The following is a 15,655-nucleotide window of genomic DNA, read 5'->3' as shown; positions in this document are numbered from 1 at the left end:
CTTAGAATCTTGACACAAACTGAAATTTCCATTACCAAATGAACATACATAACCATTTTTGTCCAAATAAGATATAGAAATTAGGTTCCTTCTGAAAGATGGAACCACTAAAGCATCAAAACTTAAATAAAATCCTGTCTTACATAATAATCTAAATTTTCCTATGCTTTCCACTTCTACTTTATTGCCACTTCCTACGTAAACGTAGCGCTCTGCCTCACTTGGCTTGCGATGGCTTAGGCAACCCTGCATCGACATACTGATGTTAGTCGTTGCACCTGAATCTATCCACCAAGTATATCTAGATACAGAACTTAAATTAACTTCAGAACAAACCAAAGCAAGAGACATACCTTTCTTTGCCAACCATGCATGATAGTTGGTGCAGAATTTCTTTGTATGTCCTGGCGCTTTGCAGAAAAAACAGTTCCTTTCTCCTGCTTTCACAGAAGTATCTTCCTTCTTGCTTTTCTGCGCGGCATTGTTTGTAGCTACCTTGGTAGGTCCCTTTTCCTTGGCAGTAAACTTGCGCTTCTTGCCTTTACCCTTAGGATTAGATGTTACTACATGAGCACTTTCTCCCTTAGTCATTTTCTGTCTCTCTTCCTCCTGCACCAACCGAGCCTCAAACTCAGGTAATGTCCACGTCTCTTTTTGACAATTATAAGTCATCTTGAATGGACTAAAGTTAGACGGGAGAGACAGAAAAATGAACTCAATGAGAACCTCATCAGAGATGTCATAATTATGCCCTTTCAAGGCACGTTGAAGTCTTGTCATCTCAATAACATGCTCTCTAACCCCTTCTTTTCCCTTGTATTTTATTGTTGCCAACTTCACAAAGAGTGTACTCACATCAGTCTTTTTACTCTTTGTGAATTTTTCTTCAAGGGCCTTAAGGTATTCAATAGCGCCTGTCTCTGTATCAGGTATGATGCCTCGAAAAGTCTCATGGATCGTTTGCTTCATCACCATTATGCACATGCGATCTGAATGCTCCCATCTAGCAATATCAGCCTTCTCTTGAGGAGTTACCTCACTCTCTTTATTAGGCTTGGGGCGATCAAATCTCAGTGCTGTGTCCAATTGCATGATCCCTAAGACTAATTTCAGCTTTTCCTCCCTGCCCATGAGGGGCTTAATCTGACTTAGACTTAACATTATGTTTGGATCTGAAAAATTCAAGAACAAGGAAATAATTTAGATACGATGCATCACGATTTAATCATAATTCTAAAATCTATCTAAAGGCATGTGTAAAACTATTTGCTCAATTAAAACTTTAGCCAAAACACCATTCAGTAATGAAACACCTTTGGGTGCAATCATTACCTTCAGGCAACCCTTATGCACCAAACAACTTAGCAGGCGCCAACCCTCCTTTGGGAAAGCTAACACCCACGTCCATTGCCAGCACGTTACTTCAACTTGTCATGAGTCATCCTTGCAATTGTCTTACAGAGAGCGGTTCGTTTGCGAACATCAATGCTTGACTCATGCGAAAACAACACATGTATACCAAACACCGTCTTTAGTTAGATTCCAAAATTATGTCTAAAACCTAATCTAGGACGTACCTATAGAATCTACTCGTCCTATATAGAATACAGTATCTTATGACACTTTTAAATTTAATATGTCAACTATATTCATCAAAATAATTATTAGATTTTAGTAAAACTTTAGCAGTTTCTACAATGATTACCTTTTAGAAATGCTTCAATAATTTATTTAGAGAATACTAAATAATTTTATGGTTGCCATGATTAGCATCATTGTGATCAAATCCGAATTTTAGTATTATATCAATAATTAACGTTAATACAAATTTTATGCCATAATTAGCATCATTGTGATAAAATCCGAATTTGGTATTATATCAGTAATTAACGTTAATACAAATTTTTATGCCATAATTAGCATTATTGTGATAAAATCCGAATTTGGTATTATATCAGTAATTAACGTTAATACAAATTTTTATGCCATAATTAGCATTATTGTGATAAAATCCGAATTTGGTATTATATCAGTAATTAACGTTAATACAAATTTTTATGCCATAATTGTGATCAATTTAGAATTCAGTATTATACCCTTTAATTGGTGTTAATACCAATTTTAAATAATATCTAAATCCTAATAATTAGCCTAAATATAGCATAGTAATTATAGTAATTATCCTATAAATGTGAAGTGATCACTGCATGAGAAATATAAAACCTTTAGCATTATATATATATATATTTTTTTAAATAACACGGAATACTAGATCAGACAAAAAAGGACTAAAAAAAAGAAAACAATGGATGTCCATGTCCATTCAAAACTGCAGTGCCCTTACATATACGAAAGGCATGATTTATATCCAACAAAACAAAAATGTTTGATTGCCAAAACCTTTGCAGGATTATCCATCAATGGAGTACACTGTAATGTCAAGGCAAGATGAATGCTTATACACATAACGGGATAAAAACATCAAGCATACTCTACCTGGCAAATAATTCCTTAGCAAGAACATTGGTAAATTGAAATGTAAATAGATTATATGAAATATGATATTGAAATCATGGAAATCAAATCAAAGACTACTTACACCAATACGGCCGTATACTGCCACACTTACTCTACATTTAGCATTCGGTCAAGTAACGAAATGTTCCCAATACATCAAAATATATTGCTCTAAAAATAAACCACATGCGGTAACCTCGATAACAAAAAAATTATTTATCAAACAACAATTTATATAGGCCCTATACAGCATACAACTATTGATATCCTACAGCCCTAAATAAAAGGGATTTCATGGAGACCAATTTACTCATACATCTGCGAGTTACATTTTAAAATTGGACTTCAACTGTTCCAAAGTTGCTCGCAGATAATCCAGAAAAGAAAAACAGTTCCTCAATTGTGCAAATCAGAGGTGCAAAGCTTAGGTTTACAATTGTTTTGTTTATCTCAGTATCTGAAAACAGTCAGAAGAAACCTCCACATAGCGCCGAACAACATAAAACGCCCTCAAAAGAGGTAAGCATGCATCAAATAGCAGTTACAACCAAAAGAGCATGAAACGTAAAATGAAAATTACAAGAGCACATTCGCAGAAAAGGTTTGACCATACTGCATTTCATTTAATGTCCAAGGAACAGATATGTCAGGCGATGCAGCACAATTCAAGTGCCATTAATCTTCACAAAATGCAAGCATACCCTAAGTCAAGCACTTTACTTCATGCGATCTAAACTACTGCAGCTATTTAAAGCCATTAAAGCAGTGCTATAATAACTCAAAATACGCCCCAAAAAATGCCGCATTTTAGCCATAACCATTCAAAGCCAAGAAAATGGAGCCAAAAAAAAGAAAGAAAAAAAGAATAGAGTTTGCAACTTGTACGCAACCACAGAGTCAGCCATTAGAGACAGCACAAGGATTTCTTACATAAGGGTGCTCTGATACCAATTGTTAGATTTAATTTGTGAGTTTTCCTAATTACCTTAAACCCCAACCAAGATCTACTCCTTTGTAAGAAATTGAAATTAATGCACAGCGGAACTTACTTTCCATCCTCAAAGGCTCCTGGTCTTGACTTGAGTTATTGGCTCTTGAATCCTTCCAAGAGCTTGCAATCCTTTTCTCTGGCTATCCTAAATGACAGAGTACCTAGTCCTCAATGGAGCAGACAATTTTTCTGAGTGATTGCAAGCCTTGGAGACTCAGCCCTTTTATAGCAGTGCAAAACCCCAATCCTAGGGCAGCCTAAAATTTAGCTGAAACAAGTCTGTCTGAAATTTCAGATTGATTGAAATCAATCAATCAATCAATCAGAATAGATTCTGATTTCCTTATTCAGCTCAAATTTATTACTGCTATTATTTTTAATCAATTATAATCGGTCCATTAACAATTGTAATTGATTAACATTATTCTATATGTATTTGTATCCAAATCCTTATTTAAATACGTATAATGCCATGACTTAATTAATCACATTATTTGGCATATTTTAATCACTACATAAATGTAATCTTGCTGACAGTATTTGACATCATAATCATAATGCACGCATGTCCAACTCAATTATTGTAATTAGACGTCTCTAAATCCAACACAACTTGCCGCTGATGCTCTTTAGCAATAGAAGATCCTGTCAAATCCCACAACATTTTGAGTATATCTTCGATTGTCACTTTCCCACTGCCATCTGAATCGTAAAATCGTAAACCATGAAAATTAATTCAACCTTTTGTCAAATACTTGCTCTGGAACTAAAGGACTGTTAAACTCCATTAGTTTATGCAAAATTGCTACTTAAAATTATGGAATTTAAACTGCAGTCTTTCCTTAACTTATGGAAACCAACTGCAATAGTTTCCTTAAGTTAAGGAAATCAACTACAGCTAATAAATTTATTGTTAGGAGCTCCTGAAGTGGTCCATTACTCCCATCTGGAGTTCTCTGCCTTGATCTGTGGGACATCTGACACATAGCTATCAGAAGCTTGATGGAAGCTTAGCTATAAATTCATCTGTTTGGTCCCCAAGCTTGCATCTCAATCCCCTTCAGTTTTACACCATTTAGCTGAGGTAGCAGAGCTTGGAAGTGCCTTCAGATCAGCTGCATTCTTTTCTTTTTGCTTGCGCCGCTGGAGCGTGGTTTTTCAGAAGGAAATTGCATCAAGAGTTTCACCAATGGCTGGAGGTAATCCGTATCCCTGGGCATTAAGTTTCAACGATTCTTTTCAGTTCTTTCCGCATGCAGAATCGCTGTTTAAGTTTATTAGTTTTCTAACAGTTAGTATCAGAGCCTAGCGTATCTCTGCCTTGGTTGGATTCGAATGTTTGAAGTGATTTAATTTGAACCGTATACAGAAAATAAATTATTTTCATTTATTCGAATGAATGTCTGAACACATAATGGATCTGCGTACCTTTCATTTATATCTGTTGTAATGAAATATTATTCACAATATCGATTCCTATCGATACAAAATACACAGGCCTGTTTTTTATGGGCGCACATTAAAATACACGGGCCTGATGCCCATTTGTTTACTTCCAATACAAATTATCATTTGGTATCAAAATCTTAAATTTATTACATTGGAAACAATACATGATATAAGTTGCATGGAGACTTCTGTGGATTTTGCAGAAAATTTTCCACATATAACTAATTATGCAACCTATATAGCTATTCTTGACTCAATGTAAACCATGCGTTTATCAGTTGAACAAAATCAATAAATATTTTTATATTTATTTTAAATTCTGATATTTGTTTGTTGTATTGACACGCTCTGTTGTGTTATCGACATTTCATAATTATGTCAAAATTTAATTACCTGGCGCATACAATATATCTGGTCGTTTCTTAGTTGAAACAAAGCTTACCGCTCTTATCCAATGCAACTTCCCCTCTTAGTTCTGTGGATTGTAATTCATGGCTGCGGGATGTTAAGCTAAACCTGAAATGCGCGTCCAAGATTGAGGGGATCACGGTCTCTCTCACACACAGACGCAGATCTGGCTTTTGATATTTGAGGAAATCTATCATTTGGCTGTCCAGGACAGGAATTTTGCTGTAGAGGTTATCTAGTAAATGGGCCGCATTGAGATATAATTACGGTTTCAGTCTTTCCCCCGTTCAGAGGAATTTTCACCTCTACGATTTAATTTGGGTTTATTTATATTTTTATAAAATACAACAATTACACTGACTTCTATCATGGTTGAGCGTGTCATTTATGAGAATTAATAGCAGCCAGAACAGTAAATCTATTAAAGGGATATAATCTTAATACCATATACATAGTATGCACTTGAAAATGTCTGCCAGTGTGTTCCACTGTAAAAAAATTCAGAATAGGGGCGTCGGTGGTGGAAAATGAACAGGGGCATAACATGACCCTGCACTGCATTCTTCCATCCTCTTTCCACCGCCGATTAATCTGCTGTTTCTGAGAACTAATTTGAAAATGAAGAGTCTCTGTTTTCTCCCTTTATTTATATTCTCTCTGGTTCCTCCGAGTTTTTTGTTTTTTGCAATGGGGAAGAATTCAGAATTTATTATAATTGATACTAGGTAGGTATTGACAATCGGGCTGGGATTTATGACATCAATATGAATTTTCATTTTTTTATTGTTGGGTAGTTGACCCATTTTAGTGTCTGGCATTGTTCCTTATTTTTGTCCATCTGTACCTTTTATATCTACCATAATCATTTGAAAGTTCGAAATTACTGTTAGCAGTGGGGTAGTACTCGTGCAATATAAATTAGAGGCATTGCAATTTTTCGCCTCTATTTCTGAAATGTATATATATATATACACGCGCCAGGCCAATCTCTCAAAGCCTTTCGAATCTCACTGTCTGTTTAATTAGGCCTGTTTTTTTTTTGACATTGCACAGGCATTGTTTTACCCACATCTATAAAGGGAGTAACAAATGTGTAATCTCTAATTATTGTTCAACTTTTTTAGAGCACTGAATTGCAATATAAAGCTGCATTGCGACTGTGCATTGGCTAATGGCTCTATGTTATCATTATTATGTTTATCATTTAAAAAAAAAAAACGATATTGGTAAAGAGTTATAAGTGAAAATTGAATATAATATAGGTTTACCACTAAGGTTTCAATCAAAAACTTATATGGGTAAAGTAAACTTATATAATACGTGGCATGGTATATATTTTGTTTTTGAACATACTCATTAAGTTGGAGTATGTTACTTACTTGGTGTTTTTAAGGTTTTTTCATTCATAGTACCATATAGTAGAACACTATTTCCATGTAATTAAAGATTGATTCCAATATTATGCTTAGTGTTTTAAATGTAAAAGTATCTTTCAATCTTTCTTGGCTGGAGGCTCACATGAAATTTTATATAAATATATATAAATAATATTTCAAATTTGCAGTTTTGTTTGCAAATTGTTTAGAGCCCATTTTGTAATTAATTTAAGAATTAGTATTAAATAAATTATGGGACGGTTAGACTAAAGAATGTAAATTTGATTTTAATTTTATTTATCTTGTGAGAAAAATAGCTTGTTTGCTGGTCAATTTTTGTTGTTTTATAAACTTAAGGACGGAGCCTGAAGTCAAGTCAGTTAGTCTTCGAACTGCATTTGCTATGCAAATGCAAAGTAGATCAAAGCTGATTCAGTCAATCTCCGGGTTAAGTTTATAAATTGAACAATCAATTTGTAGTCATTTTCGGTAATGCTGACTGCTTTTGATTTTGCTGGAGAATTATTACAGTTTTATGGAGTTTATTAAAATGTCATTTTGACTTACTCCTTTCAGTAAACATTATTTTTCTCTTTGGTTAAGTTTTGTTTATGCAACAATATAATGTCTAGTGATCCATATGATTTTAATTAATTAGAGAATAGCCACAACATCTTTAATTAAATAAAATTATATATTGATCGGCAAGATCACATAAAGATTATTTAGACATTAAATTGTAATTAATTACACTGAATATAATAAATTTTATCCCACATGAATTTTTATTATATTTATGTGATTAATTAGGATAAAATTTCATAACCTACCCACAGGAGTTATGAATTAATAAGTTTTATCATAAAGTTTTATTGAATCTGTTTGAATTAAAAATTTAGCCCACATGCAATTTTTATGTCATTTGATTCAATTCTTTTTAGCATGTTTTACATTGGTAAAACATGAAAGTTCATAAAGTTTTATTGAGTCTGTTTGAATTGAAAATTTAGCCCACAGGCAATTTTCATGTCATTTGATTCAATTCTTTTTGGCATGTTTTACATTGGTAAAACATGAAAGTTCATAAAGTTTTATTGGGTCTGTTTGAATTGAAAATTTATCCCACAGGCAATTTTCATGTCATTTGATTCAATTCTTTTTTGCATGATTTACATTGGTAAAACACGAAAGTTATTAAGCCTCAATTTTAACATAAGCATGTGATCCTTTATTTTGATGCAGCAGTACAACCTGCAAATTTCTCTGAAATTCGTTGTGACATTCCCGAACTTAAGGGAGATAACTACAAGATTTGGAAGGAGAGAATTCTCCTTCATTTAGGGTGGATGGACATAGATTATGCTATCAGGAAAGATGAACCATCGACACTCACTAATACCAGCACTGCAGCGGACGTCGCGCTTTATGAACGATGGGAGCGATCCAATCGTCTAAGCATGATGTTCATTAAGACTAAAATTTCAGCTGGTATTCGAGGTTCCGTTGATCAGCATGACAAGGTCTGAGACTTGTTGAAGGCCATTGATGAACAATTCGTCTCTTCAGACAAGGCACTAGCAAGCACCCTAATCATGAAGTTCTCATCCCTGAGGCTCACCAGTGTGAAAGGTGTGCGCGAGCACATCATGCAGATGAGGGACACTGTGGCTCAATTGAAGAAACTCGAGGTTGAAATATCGGAGTCCTTCCTAGTGCACTACATCCTGAACACCCTTCCGCACCAATATGGACCTTTCAAAATCTCATACAACACACATAAGGATAAATGGTCAATTAATGAACTCATGACTATGTGTGTTCAAGAGGAAGAGAGACTGGTGATGGAACTGGGAGAGAGTGCAATGCTGGCAACGCGTGGAAAGGGCAAATCTCAAGCCAATCGGAAAGGGAAAGGTAAAGCACCTCCCCAAGCTGATATCAAGAAGGTTTCCAAGTGTTTTTTCTGTAAGAAGAAGGGACACATGAAGAAGGAATGCGCCAAATATCAGAAATGGCTTGCAGACAAAGGGTTTGCAGAACCTAAGGAAGCCAGTGGGAAGTGAGCAAAGCATCTTATCAGGAAACAAGATGGGCTCACATGTGGAAGCTATAGGAACATGTTATTTAGCTTTAAGTAGTGGTTTTGTTTTGAAGTTAGAAAAGACCTTTTATGTTCCAAGTTTTTCTAGAAACTTGATCTCAGTTTCAAGGCTTGTACCTTTTGGATATTCCTTAAACTTTTCAGAAAAGAATTTTTCAGTCTATTCTATAAATCTGATTATGTTGGGAATGGTATTTTGTCTAATGGTCTTTACTGCATTAATTTACAAAACAATGTCACATATGATTCAATGCATGTTCACACTGGCACTAAAGGATGATGGTTATTAACACTTCTTCATTAATAACACTTCGTCATTAATGATTGACAACACTTCTTCATTAATAACACATCTTCATTGATTCCCCTCTAGTCATGGTGAACAATTGGTTTGCAAGCTCAAGAAGTCATTATATGGTTTAAAACAAGCATCCCGCCAATGGTATTTGAAATTCCATAATGTAATTTCTTCTTTTGGTTTTGTAGAAAACATTATGGATCAATGTATATACCTGAAGGTTAGTGGGAGTAAAATTTGTTTTCTTGTTTTATATGTGGATGACCTTTTGCTAGCAACCAATGATAAGGGTTTGCTACATGAGGTGAGACAATTCCTCTCTAAAAGTTTTGATATGAAGGATATGGGTGAGGCATCTTATGTTGTTGGCATTAAGATCCATAGAGACAGATTTCGAGGCATCTTGGGTCTGTCACAGGAAACCTATATTAATAAAATTTTAGAGAGATTTCGGATGAAGGATTGTTCACCAAGTGTAGCTCCCATTGGGAATGTTGGGACGATATCAGAGTGATCCAGGTTTAGACCACTGGAGAGCTGCAAAGAAAGTAATGAGGTACCTTCAAGGGACCAAAGACTACATGCTTATGTATATCCTGTTTGAGGCTAATTTACATGGTGTATGGCTTAAGAATTTCATTTCTGGGCTTAGAATTATGGATTCTATATCTAAGCCATTGAGAATATATTGTGATAATTCAGCTGCTGGTTTTATGGCTAAAAAAAAGTGGGAGTCGAAATAAACACATCGACATTAAGTATTTAGCTATAAGGGAACGTGTTAAAGAAAATAAAGTGGTCATTGAGCACGTCAGCACTGAGTTAATGATCGCTGATCCTTTGACTAAGGGCATGCCACCGTTTAAATTCAAGGATCATGTATTGAATATGGGACTTGGTTCCATTATGCAGTTTTTCATTGTGTGGACAATTTTAATGAAATTCTTAATTATTGTGATGTTTTTTCTCATATTTATGTGCACCTTAAGTTGATTTGAGAAAATTCATTTAAGAAGGACCAAGAATAAACATAGGGTTTATTCATTAAGAAATTGTTGCCACATAAATTATAATAAGAATAAATACATAGTAATACATGGAAGATAATACTCGTCATAAGAGGACTTATCGCCATGATTCATGTATCTATTACTTAATACAGATTCTCAATGGTTTTTAAGTTGAGACATTAAGTTTGGAAGTATGGACCAAGTGGGAGAATGTTAAGCTCCATTAGTTTATGCAAAATTGCTGCCTAAAATTATGGAATTTAAACTGCAGTCTTTCCTTAACTTATGGAAACCAACTGCAGTAGTTTCCTTAAGTTAAGGAAATCAACTACAGCTAATAAATTTATTGTTAGGAGCTACTGAAGTGGTCCATTACTCCCATCTGGAGTTCTCTGCCTTGATCTGTGGGACATCTGATACATATTGTTATAGACATTTTTGTGCCTAACAGCATGAAGCATGAAATGTCAATAATATGAGGGATCCAAAGTCCCTAAACATGTTGTTCCTACCCCTAGAGGAACAAGGTCAGCAAACCACAGCACTAAAAATCAGTTCTCCACCTGAAAACACTCAAAAAACAAGCTAATTCTGGATCATGTCAGCTGCTCCACTGAGCATCTGCACTGAATGTCAACTGCTCCACTCTGTACCTGCGCTGAATGTCAACTCTAATGAAGGCTACCTGCGTTGGGCGAGATTGGCCAAGTGGCACAGTCATTCTGCAAGGTGTCAGGTGCCCAGGAAGCTTCCAAAATGACACTTGGATCAGGGAATTCGCCTTGAGATGAGTAAGAGGATCTAGATCTCCAAGTGGAAGCAAGAACCTCCAAGTGGACTCAAGAACTGAAGTATAACTGAAGTGGGAGAGGAAACTAGTCAGCTTCATGCCAAGCTCAAGCTGACTCATCCTTTCTCCAAAACTCCTATATATAGAGCTCTCTCATGAGGTCTAGGGAGGCTGGAATCTTGTGAATGTAAGGAAGTGCTGTTGGTTTGTGCATAGAACTATTGGGTGATTTGCTTGAAGGAGGTGAAGAGGAGATTTCTTTCTGCTGGGAGGTGTTGCTGGATTGGGCCTCTTATGGTTGTAACACTCTCAGAACTTTACTTCTTCCATTAATAAAGCATTTGAGGTTCTTCTATATGCATGTGTCTCAATGGCGTATTGATGCTTGTATATTTGATTTATTCTAATCCTTGAATCAGTTATGGATGTATGCTTCTTGTAGTTTCCTTTTCTTGTGCTTTTGTAGGATCTTTGTGTAGCTGGGGCCAGTGAAAGAGCAAGGAGCTGGGAGCAAGCAGCAAAGAGGGAAGATTGGATCAATCATTAGCGGAAGATAACGGTTAGTGGATCTCTTTCTCCTCTCTCTTACATCTCATAAAGAAGTAATCTTGAATAGCTTTGCATTCGGTTGTTGCTGAGGACTATCCACCCTTAGAGTGGGATAGGGTCATTCCGTATTGGATACTTTTCCCAACAACAAATTGGCGACTTCGCTGGGGATCGTATCTTGTTGGTTGTTTGTGTTTTTTGCTATTCATTTCATAAACAAAGGGAGTACCGAATCGAACTGCATTTGGATCTTTCAAATGCAAAGTAGAGGGCAGCTACTCTAGCTCAGTTTCTGGGCAAGTTTATGATTTGAAGAGCTGATCCACAAGGACTCTAATAAGCTCTTAGTGATAGCTTTTCATCCTCCTTTTCATCCCTTAGTGTCTACTTGACTGATAGCTTCTGATTTGGCCAAAAACTGTGAATTTTTGAGCAATCTGTGACTTGGAAACCAAGAGAAACGAAAGTTTCATTCTTCAGTGCAGGCTGTGTGAAGGCTGTCTGCATTTCAGCGCAGTTCCCGAAGGGGCTACCTGCGCTGAAGGTCAAACTGCCTGTGTACCACCTGCGCTGGACTAGTCTTGCCTTGTGCTACTGGGGTTTCCTGCTGTTTCTTGCCCTGTTTTCACTCTTGTTTTTGCTGCCTGTTACCAGTCAATGTGCCTATCTGAAACCAACTTTCCTTGCCACTATTCCGCCTCGGTTGTATAAAGAAACTGTGTTTGTTCTTTGTGTATTTCTTGTATCATTTACAGTTTCCCATAACGAAAGTGAACTAGTCTTGCTGTGACCTCTTAGATGTAGACCTATGATAAAGTGTCGTTTTGATCTTAAGAGTTAGTTTGTTTGCTGTTCATAGCTAATTTGAGCTTTTGCTTTCGTCATTTGGTTTGAATTTATATATTTCTAGTGTCGAAACAAGTAAATCTTAAGGTGTCTTTTGATTTTGGACAAGCTTGTTTGCTTTCACTTGAAATTGAATTCAAAGTTATACAACAGCTTTCTTTTTGTGTCGCACAAACATTAAGGAAGAGAAAAGAAATACCTGCATTTTTGCATTTTGCATATAAGTTTGTATGTTGATTTAGGGAAAAAGTGCATTACTGTATGCTCTTTGATCTGTGTGAAAAGATTTTATCTCTCTTTTCCCTCAGTAGTTAAGATTTTCATAAGTCGAAAAGATTGAAAAAGCTTGCTTCTCATCTTAGACTGCATTTAGGAATTTGTATCAAAACATCTCGTGGTGAACCTTGAAAGGCAAACTTTAAAAAGATCAACTTAAAATATACTGAATGAACCTAACAACGCTTTGAAACATAACGCAAACACATAGAGGTCTAAGCTAGAGACGTGTTCCGGCGTCGTTAAACGTAGTGACTGTCGATCTCGACGAAGGTGGGTGATTCCTCCTGAGAGTCGGTGGCACTAATACGGACTTGTGCTCCCACGTACCGTCGCGTATATATTGGGAGACCCCTATAGGCATATATCTTTTATCCATAGGAAGCCGTGTCAGCCGCCCTACTGATCGCAATGCAGTGAACACAACATTCACGAAGATTGACCACCCGTACCGTAAAACGTATTCTGTGGTTTTGCGAAAGGTTTGGCACACCCTCTGCCTAGATCTCCAGAGCAGTTTCTTTTGGCCTTTTTCAAACTCTATAACTGAAAAAGTCCAACCGAGCATTTGTCACTTCGGGCTCGTTAATACATCGAAGGAGACTAGAGTCATCTTTAGCTTTTTCTCGACTCTTAAAAAGTGAAAAAGCAAGTTGTGTCTAAAAGCGTCTAATAAAATTCATTCAATTCGGAAACACAAATTTCTCCTTTTAATATTTTAGTTGATCGAGTAATCCGCAATCGTGGAAGAAAGTCAATTGAAACCCCGTCGTTCGCGGAGGCTTACGAGTCAACCGTCTTTGTCTCCGGAATCGAAAACAGTACGGGCAAAGCGAACTCGTTTAACCGGTTCAAAATCTCCTTTGAAAGTTAGAACAAGTGTTCCAACTGCATCTGAGGTTCCGGTTACTCCTAACATTTCTGGAAACCCTGCCTCTATAGAAGAAGTTCAACAGCCACAGAAGGACAATTATACTGATCCTAGTCTGGGGGAAAATACTTGTGTAACTGAACCAGTTCCATCTGTAACCGGTCCAGAAAGTTTTGTTCCTCAAACAACTGTCGCTGTCGAAACAACCACTTCTTCGGCACCAGAAATATTTTACAGACCTGACGGTCTTCCTCTTCCACCGGGTTTGATTGCGATAGAGGAAATTGCAGAGGATCCGCAAGCAAGTACTCCAACTCATTTTGGAGTCGGGGTCACTCTATTTCCTTCATCAGAAGTTAATCCACCACAAGTGGAAGTTCCTGTAGAATCGCTAGGCAATCTATTGGATAGACTTAAAATGTCTGAACAACCGTCATCGTCTAGGACTGTGTCAAATGACACAGCGACAGCAGAAGCCCCTGCCGTCACTCCAACGATGTTTGCCGGCATACCAGCTGTCCCAACTAGCTCTCAACAGCTAGAAGGAGTCCACCAAGGGACTATTTCGACAGTATGGTCTGTTCCAGTTTGTTCATCTAGAGTAATACCCGGCAACTCTTATGTTGAAGCTCGACAGATTGATCCTCATGGAGGTCAATTTGGGCCATCCAGTCCTCAAGGACTAACAATCCCTCTGAGTTCTGGATTGCTACCGTATGGGGGGAAGTATGCCCTTTCATTACCTCCTTCGGGAGGATATCCATATGGCAGTTCTCAACAATATTCAGGTTATACTGGAATTGCATCAAGTAGTTGGGTACCTATGCTACCTCAACAACCAAGGGTTGTATATTCTATGCAACAGTGTGTACCTGTGACGAACATCCCAACCACACCGGCTATTGTAACTGTGTCACAAGTTCAAGCGATACCTGTTACATGTCAACCTCAGATTTCTCAGGTTGTAATGCAACAACCACTTGATCATGGGTCACAACCACAATCGCCAACTGGTGGGGCGACACAGGTCCAAATGGGTACAATTACCCCACACCTCGGTCCAACGGTTAGCATAGCACAACAGAACATGGCGTCACAACCGTGGCTTGTGCAATACCAACAACCGCAGTTCCAGCAAGTGTACCAAGGTTCTGAGCAACAGATATTTGCGAACAGTGGACAACCGTATATCCAAAAAAGTCCACCAACCGTATCAGTCATACCAACATCAATTACATTATGCTGGTATGCAAAGACCCACTGCTCAAGCGATTCCATCGTACCCTGGTTACGCTTCGCCTAACCTGAATCAACAGTTACCATTCGTGGCAACTTTAGAGTTACCTGATCTACACCGGTTAACCAACGATCCGATTGCTTATGCCCCTTGGTGGCCAGCGATTCCTCATAAACTTCCATCTGACATTCCTAAATTCAATGGAAATCCAGGTGAAGACCCATCGAATCACGTGATGAATTTTCATCTGTGGTGTTCGTCGAACACCCTTAACGACGATTCGATAAGGCTTCGCCTTTTTCAGAGGACATTGACAGGTCCAGCGGCTAAATGGTATATTGAATTGCCAAGGGCCTCTTTCGACAATTTTAGTTCCCTAGCCACGACCTTCTTAACCCATTTTCAATTACCGATAAGGTACGAAACGGGAACAAAAATATTAACCAACTTCAAGCAGACAACTGCCACCCATATATCTGATCATATACATGAGTGGCGTCGTCGTCGTAGGATGGTGAAAACATATGTTCCCGATCAGCTATTAGCTGAATGGTTTATAAAGTCATTACTTCCGGCTATTACGGAAGATGTGGCCAAGGGGGGAGTCGTAACAGAGGAGCAAGTCATTGCTCGTGCGCAATATTTGGACTTAGTTTATACTCAGTCCGGCACGCTCTATGACAAATTACCTGACGCACCTAGACCGGAATTTTCAATTCCTCCCCCTCCTAAATCAAATAGTGACTCTCATGTGTTCATGCTGGTGATGCGTGATTGGCACAACAAACGCGAAATCGATAAAGGCTTCGTCAAAGAAAGCCCGTAAGAATTCGGATCAAAATGCAAAAGAAGAAATTCTTGCTTCGGAAGTAAATGTCGTATCAGAAGATAAAGCAAAGAAACCAATCAACAGAAGCAAGAAGAAACAAAACAAAG

The sequence above is a fragment of the Pinus tabuliformis genome, chromosome 3_1 (assembly GCF_031772625.1).
Source record: "Pinus tabuliformis cultivar Carrire ecotype Pingquan chromosome 3_1, CPIR1, whole genome shotgun sequence".
NCBI classification, from domain to species: Eukaryota; Viridiplantae; Streptophyta; class Pinopsida; order Pinales; family Pinaceae; genus Pinus; species Pinus tabuliformis.
This window is presented reverse-complemented; position numbering follows the sequence as displayed.